The sequence below is a fragment of the Lepisosteus oculatus genome, chromosome 29, assembly GCF_040954835.1.
Source record: "Lepisosteus oculatus isolate fLepOcu1 chromosome 29, fLepOcu1.hap2, whole genome shotgun sequence".
Taxonomy (NCBI): domain Eukaryota; kingdom Metazoa; phylum Chordata; class Actinopteri; order Semionotiformes; family Lepisosteidae; genus Lepisosteus; species Lepisosteus oculatus.
Genome location: NC_090724.1, coordinates 1,561,117 through 1,576,299, shown reverse-complemented (window position 1 = coordinate 1,576,299; position 15,183 = coordinate 1,561,117). Strand labels below are relative to the sequence as shown.

The following is a 15,183-nucleotide window of genomic DNA, read 5'->3' as shown; positions in this document are numbered from 1 at the left end:
TCCCCAGCTTTCCTATGTGACTCAACAAGAAAAGCAGCAAGTTCAGTAGAAGTCTGACTCCATGCTCCATCTCTGAAGGCTATCGACTAAGGCAGTTGCTCAGAAAGGCTCAGTTTTTAGCCAAGAAAAGAGGAAATGGTGATAAAGGGGGAAAGAAATCCTAGAAAACCGAAAGAAATAGACAGTTTTGTTAGATGTTGTCTTGTTGACACAACAGGCAAAAAGCCCACTCTTGTCCTCACTTGTCATTGTGAAAATAAAGGCCAGTCACACAGTGCATTAGAGCACACTGCACGCCAGGCTCCAGGGTTGCGGAACGGGAATGACTTCCAGGAGTCTTGAACGGAAACCTGCTGGCTCAGAGGACGTGGGATTTCTGAGCAGGTGAGACAGGTTGCTGAGCAGGTCGGACAGAGAGTACAGCAAGTTTCACCTGGGGGGAGAGTGGGGCCCTGAGAAAGCCTGGATCCCCTGCACAAAACTGAGGAGACACAAGCTTGACACAAGCTTGGCCTTGCACATGGTACAGGGAAACTGGCAAACAAAAGGTCACACAGAGCAAAATGGATTTTTTTTTGTCTTCAAAAAATAAAATTAGACTTTGTATTCAGAAGTCACTTATTTATGTAATTAAGTACTTATATAAGTGGCATATAAATGCAGTATTAATGACCAGTGAGGTTGAAAGAAAAATAAGTATAAAAAATGAAATACATGAATGCTGTTATCTATCTGCACTTTAGATGCAACCAGGGATGTTAGACACCCAGGCACTTGGCCAGCACATACCCTGTAGGAATACTGGCTAAATACAAACACGCACGCGGACATGCTCGACAGTTCCGGTCAAGTCAGAAAACCTGAATGTTTATTATGCTTATGGCTTGATAGACGTAATGCAAGAATTTGTGTAACGTATGCAAGCTTTTCTAAACTGATCCAGCCAGAGCTTGCCAGACAGGTGGGTGAGGTGATCTCTCCAGGGGAACAGCCCACACATCAAGGCCTGTAACCCCACAGCAGCAGGGAGTTTCTGGGGGGCAGGGAGTGTCCAGCTGTGCCCTGTAGCACAAGGAGTCAGTATGCAAAGCGCAGGGTCTGGCTGGGGGTCCTGGAGTGGGACAAGGGAGTGATTTGCATGCGGGAGGCAGTGTCTCTGTGGCACAAAAGGCTGGTTTGCCAGTTCTCTCCTGCCTGCAGTCGCCTGGCGGTCACATGCAAATGAAGGCGCGGGCTGACAGCGAGGTGCCACCGGCACTCCCGGCGCCTCTCGTGTCCTGACATGATCTGGATCACCGTGGCTACTGCCCCTCAGGCCTGTGGTGTGCACACGTTCAACTGCACGATCCGAGCCAGGGACTGCAGAATTCCTGCCACCCGCCACCCGCCACTCTCTGACAGCAGCTCTCAGGTTTGGGAAACCGCTCTAAGATAAAGGTGGAAGAGCTGTCTTAATTCACTTCCTTCTGAACCTTTGGTTTATGCAAGGATGAGACTCTTTTAGTACGTCTGTGCTAGCACAAGCACAGACAGGCTGTAATCAGGCATGATCAAGAACCCCTAAGGTCCTCTCAGAAAGATCATCCCCAAAGGCATCAATTTCCTACTGCAATCTACATGTGCAGGCTGACAGACCATTGTGCTAACAAATACGACGCTCATCTCAACACTGATCGTGTACTGCAGTCTTCAAGACTGGCAGGGAGGGCAACATGCTCTCTAAGAGCACATTCATGACATTCACATGTTGGAGAAGCTGTCTCAGTGAGAACAGCGTGCCCAGCTAGCTACAATCTGCACATACAGCACTGCGGTGACAGGGGGCCCAGTCTGTACTCCACTGCAACAGCACCGAAAGCAGATTTCTGAGCAGTTTCCCCATTCACATAAAAGTCCAATTAAAAGACTTCACAAATCAATATGATCATTTTTTCTTACCTTTTCGCTTGGTCTCAAACTGTTCCTGCAAGAGAGAAAAAAATAAATTAGTGGATTTATTGTGAGAGGGACAAACATGCTTAACCCCTGCATACCCTCAATACAAAGACGTATATAAAAATTCATTATACTCTGTGTTCTGGGTTTTCTGCTATTAGCAGCTATGGCATCTTCACTAGGTCCCATTTAGCCAAACATAATCACTGCCCCCTGCGTATTTTTAATTAGAATTTAATTAGAATTATTTGAAACTTTGTAGCTGTGATCATTATACATCACATACATCTCTATTCTGTTGAAAACAATTTTGTTAGGATATCTTGTTCTACACCTGGCCATACAGAAAAATCAAATGTTCAACTGCAGGACGGATCAATTGGGCAACAAACCAGGCAAAATTCAAAGGGATGCCACATGGCAAAAGAACTGCAAACATGAAACACCAGTTACAGTATACTAAGCTTGGATAAAACACATAGCACTAAAAGGAGTTAGATGGGGAACTTGGCTTTGTAACTTCTGGAGAACCTGCTGCAGATATTAATGTTCAAACCTGATATCCCTACTACAGGTACAAAATGGCTCTGCTCTTCTAATATTGGAAAAATATCTTCAAAACATTTATATTTTCCCCCAAAAGGGATCAAAGCGCAAGCGGCCATCAAGAGGCCCTGGCCCTCAAATGCCTGCCCTACCGCAGCAACGAAAACTGTCGAGCTAAACCGATCAATGATTCAATTCAGTGTTTTAGTCACATCATTCAGAAGTTCCTTTAAACAAAAGCCAGAAGAAACTGGGTGAGATCCCAGGAATTGGTTTTCCAAGACACTGATTTAACTGCAGGAGCTGAGGTAAAGCATCTCTCACTGTATACAAAGAGATGCACCACGTCTGGCTTGACTTCCAGCATCCCACTCCTGCGGGCTGCAGGCATGCTTCTGTGACGGTTACAGCCCTCTGCAGGCAACCCCTCCTACATCCTGCCCAATCTCAACTGAGGCACCAGCCTGACAGGACACCCTTGGCAGCTCTCCTCCTGCACAGCCTGCACCTTCTATGGGCAGGAAAAGCTGTCCGCTTGTCACATCAGCCTACGAAAGGTGGCCGACATCAGAAAAACCACCAAGAAAAGGATAATTTTAGCCGACGGTATTTTAGGAACAGGAGGAGTTTTCTCCTAAAGATAAGGCGTCAGATGACTAATTCATTATCACATAACAGCAACCACATAACAAAGTGCAAAGTAAAAAGCATTCCCATGAAATTTACATCAATTGTCTTTAAATGGCCACAATTAACTAAAAGCACAGACTGAAACTTGAATGAGATGGAGAAAATCAGCCAAGAGGAATAGGCGAATATCTCTCCTAACCAGTGTGAAAAGCTGGTAGACACCCCAAAAGACTTAAAGATGTTATTCAAGCAAAAGGTGGCTCTAGCAAATATTAATGGATGGTGTCTGAATACTTATGCAAGCTGGTTTGTTACTTTAAGATATCTGCTGACAAATAACTAATCTTGTCTGTTTGAGCATGTGAATTTGCAATTAAAATACTGGTTGAAAAAAGATGTGTAAGTATAATTTGAAATCCAGCAATATTTGTCTGTATATCCATCCTTTGCTTTGATTTGGAGTCACTGTCTGGTGCACAAACAACAGGTTCATTTGGTTCTGTCCAGGGGGCAAAGCCTTTGAAAGTGATGTCTTTTTGTTGAGTCCTAGACCTTCGTGCATCATTCACGCTCCTCTCACCTCTCTCCCCCTGTGCTTTCTCACACTGCTCGCTGGTCACTCAGCTGCTCCTACTCTTCTCTCTCCCGCCTCTGGAGCTGATTCTACCCCTCTGTACCCCTGTGTTGGCACCCCGAGCCCTGAAGCATCAGCACAGCACCCCTTCAAGATCCCCCTGCTCAGATCACACCTGGATCCACTGCTGAGGTCATAGGGTCTTGCATCGCCCCGCTCAGTGCATTACGTTGAAACGCTGCTGTTTATACCATGTTACACAACATGGGCTATTAGCCCTGCATCAATTTTCCTACAGTCAAGGACTTGTTCTGAAAGTGCTGGGCGAAGGCTTCAATTCAGGAGACACTAAAGAGAGTTAAACTGTACTTTTTAAAATCTCCTCACCTTTTACTGAACATTCAAACATCTCGGCAAGCAGTGGTTCAGTTGATCTAATTAAGGATTAAGGACAGGGTGTGGCGATCACTTTAACCACATATAGCCAAAAGCAGAGAGCAGCTCTCACTTTTGGGAAACGATCTCGGTGGCCATTTATAATAAATCAGAAACCAATGAATCAGAGTGAAAAAAAATGACTTATCTTCCAGTGCTGCTGTAGGGCTGGGGCTAACAGACAGTGCATACTGGTTTGTGACTAAATACAAAACCATCCTCGAGCTCAACCGAGCTCGTTTTAAGAGCATGCATTAATTTCAAGGCCACGTTGTCAAGACACCGCCAGACTCGGAAAGACTACCTTCCCAAGTGGCCCAAACGATGCAGGCTCTACTCTACGATCACGGGTCCGAGCCCGGCTCATGACACTAGTCGACTGTAACCAGGATTCTTTTAGAGTTAGTGCAGAGCTGGTACAGAGCTGTATTGCCTGGGAGCTGTTGATTGACGAGTGGCTCAAAGGTGGTCAGGCTGGAGTCTGTGCAGTTCCTTATTGTGTGCTGTGTGCAGGCAGAGATTCTTAACAAAAGATATAACCTTGTAACAAAGAAATGCACAAACTGTGGACGGCGTATTCAAATAGCATCAGTGACTGCTGGTAACACAGTGAGCTGCAGTCTGATCAGCAGGACTGCTGGTAACACAGGGAGCTGCAGTCTGATCAGCAGGACTGCTGGTAACACAGGGAGCTGCAGTCTGATCAGCAGGACTGCTGGTAACACAGTGAGCTGCAGTCTGATCAGCAGGACTGCTGGTAACACAGTGAGCTGCAGTCTGATCAGCAGGACTGCTGGTAACACAGTGAGCTGCAGTCTGATCATCAGGAAAATGCTAAGGTGACACACACATGAATGAACACCTCTTCCAAGGCCCCACTGGATAATTAATCACAGCACAATGACAAGTGAGCACTGGGAGCAACCTTGTTGCTCTATTAATTAAGCAAATCCCTGCTGGATTGGGAGCGCTGTGGGATCGGCACACAGATGGACCTTCTCTTTCATGTCTTATGATGACATTCAGCAGTGCTCTGCCCCCCCACGTGCGCTGCCAGGGTGGCGTGTTGCCGCTGAGCGACAGGACCCCTCGCCGCTGCAGCCGGGCGATCCACCTGGCTGGTTAACCCCACCTCCCGCCAGCTCGGCCCTCGCTGGCGTGACGCCAGTGCGAGTCGACATCACACGTGCCAGCGCGTTCGAGTGCAGGGCTGCTCCTTCAAAGCACCCCAGTATGCATCGTCCAGTACGTCCTTAGACAGCAGCCGTGCCCATATACTTATCCAGCTGAGCAGAAATGCAATAATTAGCATTAATTAGAAAGCTGGACCCAGAAAACAGAAAAAAATGAGCACTGGGAAGCATGTGCTGTGCAGCTCTGTTTTAATCCCAAAAGATGCTCATTTTGCAACTAGGGGAGAGCAAAACCAAGCTTTGTCTGTTTTGTTTACATTTTAAAACAGGAACTTTGATTACGAATGGCTTGGAGACCTAAAAAACTCTTGGCTTTCAGTGCAAAGCTGGTCGCGAGCGGACCTGACACCGCACCTTCAATAACGAGAACAGAAAGCTGGCGAAGGAGACGTGGGCTCTGGCGCGAGACTCGTCTGCAGGGCCTGGCGAGCACACTGCACCGACCAAGCAGAAACCTCCACATCTGTCTCGGCACATTTACTCAAGACAAAGTAGCGGACAGGAACCGCGCTAGGCTGACGTGCAAACAGCCTACTGCTCAGCAGCCCTGAAACGGCGCACATTGCTGAGCGATGGCACTTTCATTTCTGCTCCTGAAACAGGAAAGCAGGGCTTTAAAAATCTCTGTGCTGGAATCAAACCTTTACCTGGCCAGCAGCACACATTACAATGTCCATCCATTTTCTAACTGCTGCGTCCAGTTCTGGGTTGCGGGGGAGACAATCCTTTCCCTGCACAAGGCAGGGTAGACCCTGGAGGGGATGCCAGTGCATCGCAGGGCAGGCACACACAAACACAGACACGCACCAACTCACATAAGGGCTAATTGTCTTTGGACTTTGGAAACTCACATGAACACAGTGAGAACGTGGAAACTTCCCAGGTCAGAAATTGAACCTAGGGCCTCGGCGCTGCAAGGCAGCAATGCTGACCCCTGCGCCACATTATAATATCAATGAAACTAATCATTTGAGCTTTGCCACTCCAAACATCATTAGACAGGAAAATACTAATTTTCAGAGAAGGCTGGAAACAAAACCAGTTAAAATGTCACTAAGAGCCTTTAAAGAAGCCTGTGGGCTTGTGAACAGCACCCTGCTCTCCGCTCCTGCTCCGGGAGGCGAGGCGAGGAAACAAAAACATGCCCAGACACTTGACACTCTTCAAAGAGCGAGCACTGCGATCCGCACGCAGGAAGAGCCCACGCGCAGCAGAGAGGGCTGGAGAGCGCCGGCCAGGCTGGATCGGGGGGGGAGTGAGAGAGCACGGAGCGGGAACGCGCGAGACGGAGAAAGGGCAGGGAGGCGAGAATGCGAGGGACACAGAGCAGGGACGCGACAGAGGGGCGTAGGCAGAGACAGGCTGGGCGACACTGCCGAGTGACAGACCGCGAGAGAACAGGGCGGAATGACAGCTGTGGTGTGACCTGACACGCACTGTCCAGGGCCAAGAGGTGCAGAGCACTTTCCAGGAAGCCTGAGAGAAAGAAAGGATCACATATCTATATCGAGGGAGGATTCAAGCCATGCAGACTCCGGTACGGATGTATACACAGGAGACCCAGTATTTCACCTGCTGCGTCTGAACAATGCGTCTCCATGCAATCATCATTTGGCTTAAGGGATCAACATTTTGTTCATCTCTGATGAAGCAAACAGGCATTTTGCAAACTGCACTGTGCAGGTGCCCAGGCCCTGGTCCTGGAGAGCCGCGGTCCAGTTATTCTTTCACCCTAAATCAGTTATTCCAAGATTAGGAGCTCCTGTAACAGCAACTGATCAAGTAAGCAAGTAATGTTTCCGTTACAGGAACACTGGTTCTTGAAGGCATAAGAATATTCTGATTTTTTTTTTCAAATAATCTCTAAAAGACTGAACACACCTCTGGTTTAACTGATCATATGTAGATTGCTCCAGGCCTTTAGAGGGTGATGATTTAAAGGCTGCCTATAAACCCTACTGGAAGGGGGAGACCCCTGCAGCAGGCTGTCCGCTTCTCTGTAGATTTGAGGTCATGCTCAAACTTGAGCAAGCAAACAGGGAGAAACAACTAAAATGGAAAAAAAAGGAAACAGTGAGACAAAAGAATAAAGGGTCTTTCCTTTGTGAATTAGCTCACTTTAAAAAAAGATACTGCAACAGCCTACATAAAAATCCATCATGGGAAGGAGTGATTTTACCACACCAGTCCTGCAGGGCCTCCTAGCACACGGAGGGCACTGTGAGCCTGAAGTGTGCTCTGCGCTGCTAGGAGCCTGTGACCAAATAAGGGCAGAGGAGGAAACTGAGAAGAAAGCAGGAGGTCCCGAGAGGAACCATGTGGCTTTCTGCTGAGCATGCTGCACACACCCACTTCACACAGGCACTGCCTGCCCTGCAGCTCGGAGTGGAAGAAAACCCGCCTTGAGGTTTTCCACTGCGTTACATCTGCGCTGATTTCCTGCAGCAAGAAAACAAGAACTGGAAAAAAAATCTGTAAAGGGAGATTCTGCCCAAAGAGAGCCAAAACAAATGCTGGGCCGCTGGCAGTGGTGGGGTGGAAGATTGTTTTTTCCAAGTGCCTCTTGAACTTGTACCATCCAAATTAAGGTTCCGTTGCCTGTCAGTGGCGGGTCAGTCACAGGCACCGTTTGCTAGCTGCACTGTGGATGCACTGGTGTTACTGGTCATTATCTCAAGTTATCTCCTTATCTTGTGGCTGGACATCTACAAAGGGAAACATCAATCTGTAATGTATTTGGAAGCACAGGGCTGGTTTTGCAAGTTTGCAAACTCCCACATTCCCATATATTGAATTTACTAACAAACAAAGTCACACGTTAGTCCCCAAGCCAGGCGTTTTGTGAACATCATTTTCAAGCACTTTGGATACAATGCAGTGCTGTAGGGAATGCAACAGCTCCCCGGGCTCTCTGATGATGAGAACAGCACTGTAGCTGCACAAGGAAGTCATTGTTTCCTTGCTGTGGCTGAATGATAATTTGTACTTCAGCTAAAAAGATAACAGCTGTGCAAATCTTTATCATTTTGACATTATTAAGAGCTCATTCCACGTATGAAGGCTTGAAAGATGAAGAACATAGGTGGTACCTGTGCAGGGTTCAAAGGTCACTTGCCAGTGAGAAGCCTGCACCATTCCTGAGAGCCCAATGACTGCTTCCCGCTCACTTCATGACCGAGCGTTAAGAGCCAATGTCCTGGGCTGGGAAGCTTCCTGCCCAGATTGCAGCGTGCCGCACCCCGGCACCGAGCCACGCGGCCCTGTCTCCTTCAGCCCCACCCTGTCTGAACGAGACACACCAGGAAGTGGCAGCGCGTGTCTCTGGGGGGAGAGCTGCTGGAGGCCTGAAGCCATCATCTCGATTCGAACGGGCAGAACTCGATCCTCTCTGATTCGACCTGGGACACGAGTGACAGGAAAACAAAAAGAACCGCTTCCTGCGTGCTCAGGTGTTGCCTCTCTCTTTGTGGCTGGAGCTCACATTGAAAAGCTGGTGGGAAGGACAATTTCTAGCTCTTCCTGCCCTGCATTCACCTCACTCAAGCTTGTGAAGTCTCGTCTCCTGCCCGACAGCAGCTGATCGCTGATTATCAAGCTTTGCCTTCACCTCAGCGTCGACTTTCTGCTGATGAACAAAACGTCCTGTGGGACAACACGGAACAACAGTATAGGTCGCCGTTTCCGCATGTATTGAGGGTAGAGAAGAGGGAATGCTTCTTTACGTCAGTCTTGTCGTTGTGCAGTTATGGATTTCCAGCCCTGTGTCTGGACCTGTTGCTTGCTGGGATAGGCTCTGGCTCACTCGCGACCCTGAATTCAAAAAAGCAGTTAGAAAATGGATTGAAGGATGCTGACTAGCAAAGCCAGGACTAACAATGGCAAGGGAGTGCTCTGCATTCCCATTAAAGGTGCTTTTGTGCTTGACAACAGTTTATCCCATCCGGACTACAGGCTGGCTTCAGGAATATCAGGGGCTCTGGGTAACAGTTCAGGACATAGTCTTGCATAAATCAAGAGGTAAGGAGGTACTGTAGGTATCTGATTTTTCACATCACTATATGCTTCAGTTGAGAATTGGTCCTTGAAGTGTGCTGCAGAAAATCAGAGAATACTTGAATCCTAAACAAGGCCTCAGAAAAACTGTCTGCAAGACCAGTTCTGCTAGAGGCTTAAGAAGAGATGGTGGCTTATTCCCTGCTTCCTCCTGTCGCAAAGATGAAAAAGGTCTAAACAGGATGTTAGCCTGTTAGCAGTTCCTGGAGATGGATATAATACCTGACCACCAAACTGAAGCCATCTAAGAAAAAAGACATTGTAAGTGAGGATCTCCCTTAAGTGTTTTTAGTCAATAACGTCACTATTCTGAACACGAAGAATAATCAATTCCAAATTTGAGAAGTGTTTGTCTTTGACCAGAGTCCGCATGACGAGTTACACCCAACTTGTAAGAGAGGAATTTTAAAGGTGACCTGCCACTAATTACACAAGAAAAGTAACTTTGCAATAATACCAAGTGTGATAATAATCAAACTGTCGAAATGCTGACCCAGACTCACAATTACTGTGAACTGATGTCAAGAGAATAATGACCTTTTCATGAGGGTGAAACCACTGACATTTCTCTAGTGACTGTGCCATACTGTATCGGCCACAAAAAAAGAGATTTAATCTTGCAGAGATGAGTGGTGGGTTTGAGCCCTGGAAGTACGTAATGAGAAAACAAATCCCCCTTTAAGAGTTGAATGTCACGATCGTGGTTTCCCTGGAGATCAAACTCGGGTTACACTGCACAATTTCAGAGCCGGAGAGGGGAGGTGAAATCCTTCAGCTGAGAGCTGTTACAGCAACACACTCTCTCTGGCGCGCAGTCCGCCGCCCCCTCACGAGGTAATCCCCTCCACGGCTCGGCGTCATGAAAACAACACCCACACGCCGCTCGGCTGGCCTCCCTCTTTGTTCCGTAACGTGCCGCGGGTTCCTCCTTACGCACGCCGTCGACACCGTGAGAAGGGATGACGCCTCCTCCCACAGTCCTCGCTGCGAGGACAGTGCGTGAGCGCGCACGTGTGTGCGGGGGGTTCTCTCGATCCAAACCACAAGTCCCCGGTGACGGCTATCAGCCTTCATCGGAAAGCAAATTCCTCCCTGTCCTCAGGGGTATCTGGCGCGTTTTCATTTTACTTAGGAAGGACCTCAATACCGATACAATAAAACTGAGAAGTGTTACAATCCTTCTTCCACAGCTGCCTCTGTTCTGTTATGGTATTATGCAAAAAAAACATGCAAATACATAGGACAGGGAAAAAGATATTACAGGATAAAAATACAAACACATGAACAGTGCACTATTTTTCAGAAAGAGTAAATAACTGCTGGGATATGAAGCGCTGGCTTCACTGGGAACAGAGGATAAAATAAAGGGGCTGACTGAACCTCACTGCAAATTTATTCCGTTCGACCAATTTCACTTTCCACTGAGCTGTCAGTTCTCAGGCTCTGTCACTTCATCTCCCTACCTGCCCCTGCCCCTGCCCCTGCCCCCGCCCCCGCCCCCGCCCCCGGGGCAGATCCTGCTCAGCCTCACGGGCACAGGCCTGCCGGAAGGCCGACACCTTGTAGGGCACAGGGACATGGGAGACACTTGTCAGGGCTGCGATTTGTAATTCAGCTGTCAGCTCGTCTTTAATCCTCCCCCTCCCACACGCACAGCTTCACAATGGCACAGGATGGGGAAAAAAAAGGGATGAGAGAATTACTCTTCTCTGACAGCAGCGCTCGCGGTCGCCAAGGAAACATGGAGCCTCTTAACACACTTTGCTGGTTTTTATCTTCAAAGCACCCGGGACTATTAGCACTCGGGTCTACCATGAAGAGCCCCTAGCGAAGGGCTCGGCCCGCATTCGCAAAAGACAATACAAGGGCAGACTGGAAGATCATTTCCGATGCTCCATCTGAAGCACGTGCCTTGGAAAGAAAGGGGGGCTGGTCTTGCGTGCTTCAGGAGAAGATCCTTCCTTTACAGGGGGCCTGCCCGGAAGCAAAGACGTTCGCACCGGGGAACCCCAACACCTCCATCACCGGGATGCTCTCAGCTCAGCCTGGATTTTCCCCATCTCGCCCGAATCTGTCAAGTCGAACTTTCAAGACTCAATCAGAAACTGGCTGAGGAGGTGTCACTCTGCCCCTTTTCTTTCCTGAAAGATCACGGAGAGGAAAATAAATTGCGGCCAATTAACTTTCACTGTTTTGGTGCCTATACCCTGAGAGAGCCCTGGAACCATGACTCCCAGAGCAGACCAGTAACACAGAACACAGAACTGTACCACTGCGGCACTCTGCTGTGCAACACTCTGGTCTATACGGTCTTTCTGCTGTCCACAGGGAGGGAACTCAAACCCCTCAGCCGTTCCTCTTGAAGCCCAGGGCTTTCAGTCCCTAAATGATTTGAAAAAGCCCTCCTGTTCACACATCAGCCCAGAGGTGGTTGAAAATGTGATGTTTGGTACACAAGCAGGCAAGGGAGAACACAGCAATTTTCCCTTTTCTTCTGCAAAAAACAAATATCAAAGTTTAGTCACCCAGCCAGTGAGCAACACCAGTGACAGCGTCAGGGCTTATTGGAAATAAAGAGGCCGGCCTCCCCCCTCCCCTGTACTGACACACTGGCCCTCCCCCACACGCTGCCAGCCACACTGCTGATGTCATCAGGGCCAGCAGTGCGCGCGCACAGCACACACACACGGCCTGAGATCACCGCGCCGCCCTCTCACGGCAGCAGCCCGAGCCCCCCACAGCCCAGCCTGGGAATAACAGCACATGCCTCACCTCCGAGAGCAGCACTGCGAGGCGTGAGCTCTGTGCTGCAGCCAGAGCGCGAACACGCAGACGAGGTTCTCAGTGAAGATGCTCAAATGAGCATTAAACCTGAAGCTTCTTACAACTCTTTGCCTGCACTGAGGAAAGGCAGATGGAATGCAACAGGAATCGGTGTATAAACACATGCATCGCTATTATATACATTGCAATTTCAAACTCCAGGGCCACTTATCTTTTTTTAAAAGGTATTTTCTGCAAATTTTACAGTCTTTCATCAACCCTTCCCAAGTATTGCTTGTTTATATTGCGCCTTTCAGCTCAATGAAGTAAAGTACAAGTACACTAACCCGCTACACTGATATACTGAGTACCTGTAGGATCGGCTCTGGAATACGAGTAGGCTGGAAAACGGTTTAAGGAGAGAAACAAAGAACAGGTATAAACGGCGCGACACAGAAATCCTCCAGGGGACAGAACAGACAGTCTTTACTGTAACTCACTATTCTCAGCAGTGTAAGCAGGGTGCTCTGGTTTTCTCTCACAGTCCAAAAACATATTGGCAGGTTAATTATATACTAGGAAGACAGTTCCTAGCATGAGTGTGTGTGTGTGTGTGTCTGTCCTGCGATGTACTGACGGCCCGTCCAGGGTGTACCCTGCCTTGTGCCTGTTGCTTATTTGTAAGCTCCAGCTGCCCCGGCAACCCAGAATTGGAAGAAGCCGTTAAGAAATGGACTGATGGATGGAAAAACCATGCTGTCTTTTAAAAATCTGTTGCATAACAGCTAATGTGTGCAAAATATTTAAAAATGACACTGTATAGCACTTATGTAAATTTGCAGCAGGATCACCGAAAAATACAACATAGAAATGCAATAGACTACACACGCATGCAGTTTAATGGTACATACTACAAGAGGGGATTTTTTATGTTTTTCCCCCATAGGCAATGTTATACTGGTATACTGAGTGATGTTACAAGAATGGGTAATATATTGCTTTTGCATTTCACTACTGCCTCGGCTTAATTTAGGAGACACAAGTCATGTCTGGATTTGGGAGCCTGAGCCTTTCACCTTTCCAGGCAAATGACTTCAGAGAGATGCAAATTCTGCTCCCAGACAGGAGCGGCTCAGAGCCCTGCTGTAGACATTCCAACTGGGGGAGCAGAGACTGGCGTCTTCAGGGAAGAGAAAACACCAGCATCTCGCGGCACTGCAAGCCCTTCTTAAAGGATCTGTAGCAGTTGCAGGGAATTAAATGCTGTCAGAGCTGCACAGGGGCTGTAAAAAAAAACTGCCCAGGGGCCACACCAGCACAAGCACACTGTATAACCCCAAGTGCACTGCAAGGAATACAAAGAGAATATTATCATACCACTGTTCTCTAAGCACTGAGCAAACCACAGTTTGATAAAGCGTCTTTCATAAACTCGATCCAGAGGACCAGCCCACTATAAGGCTCGTTTGTACTGTCTTTTGCACTCAGCCTGTCTGCCTGTGATTTATCTCTCCACACGTCGTTTTTTTTAATAAATCCAGACATGTGGTGCTTGTATTCATCTGAAAGCAACTGGAAAATAATTAAAAAACACTCAAATAAAAACAATTGATAATGAAGCTGACTGATGTTATCTGAAGGACTGCCAAGTATAATGTGTCATTTATAACCTAGATTCAGGATCGTCAGAATGTCTCCCTCCTCCCGTTCCTTAATTAAACACAGATTTTTGAGAGCCACGTTACCATCACCATCGAGTAGTGTGAGCTCAGATCACAAAAGCTAAGCAATGCTAGGCCTGGCTAGCACTGTACTGGGAATGGGAGATCTTCAAGATAAGAGTTTTCTAGAGCAGTAGGAGGCACACTTCCCTCCAGCAATGCCCTCGTACTGTGACCAGGGTCACTGTGCTAAAGGAGGAGCCATCAATCGGAAGAGTTGTGTTTAACTAGGTCCTGACTACTCAGTCCTTATATATCTCATGGAACTGTGACCTAGAGTAAGGCTGTTAACCTGACCTGCGTATATTCTATAGGTACAGAGTAACTTGCTCTACCTAAAAGCCCCCCCCCCCCCCAATTAATTCAATTATTCAATTAGTGAAGTCATTGCTCATATCTCCACCTGATTGTGGATGCTGATGCAGTTTATTATTCAAATGTCTTTATCCTACAGTGCCTTGCAAAAGTTTTCAACCTGGTTTTAATGATGCCACATTGCGCGAGATTGATTTCAAATGATTTATGCACCTTTTCTGCTAGTGAATTAGCTTAGGCAAAACAAATACAGATCGCTGTTCTGGGTGAAATAAATGTTTAAGAGAAAAATCAAAAACTAAAATATGTTGATTCCTTCCCTAAGTGGAAGGACCTCAGACAGCAATCACTGCTTCGAGTCTCTTTGAATAAGTCTCGACCAACTTTGCAATACTGGGATGGTGCAATTTTTACCAGAAAATTGGGAAATGATTAGGTGATGAGCAGTTTTGAAGGAATTATGTATTTGTGCCGACCTAGCTGGATAAAACACTGTGAATATAGTCTTGTGATCTCCTGTGGCAGCTGTGCAGGGTCTGGAAAGAGTTCCACTTTCACCAAGACCCGCTGAGACGTTCCCCAGGGAAGAGCCACACCAGACTTCTACACTCTCTGCAGTCCAACGTGAAAAAGCAGAAGGAAGACGGACTGACGCGGCGCGAACCCACAGGTGAAGCACTGTGATCGCAGATGTGCACGTCAGCCGTCTGCATTCCCCACTCAATTCCCCTCTCTCAGCACTCTCGGCTTTTACAGAGAGCAACTGCCAACTAAAAATAGAAAATTTCAGCATGCGAAAAAAAAACTAAGAGGAAATTGAGGAAGAAAATATGTAAGAAAAAACAGATCCTGAATTTTACAAAATGTGTTCACTTTTTATATACGCTAGATACATATAGAAAATGTCTTATTACTGAAAGCAGTAGACCCAGGACAGAACCCTAATTATGCTGTTTTAAGAATCACACGCAATAACCTTTTCCCTTACAGATAATAGTTTAATGTGACTTTTACTCCC

The 15,183-nt window shown here is 47.4% G+C and overlaps 1 protein-coding gene across 5 annotated transcripts in view; it reads right to left on the bottom strand.

Annotated features, from left to right (window-relative positions):
• The window catches only part of gng7 (guanine nucleotide binding protein (G protein), gamma 7), a 99,731-nt gene that overhangs the window by 32,295 nt on the left and 52,253 nt on the right, over window positions 1-15,183 (bottom strand). For all 5 annotated transcript variants that reach the window (XM_015365554.2, XM_069186203.1, XM_015365556.2 and 2 more), the window contains one exon: window positions 1,939-1,963. The gene's annotated coding sequence lies outside the window, so the exon portion shown is untranslated. The remainder of the gene's footprint in view (window positions 1-1,938; window positions 1,964-15,183) is intronic.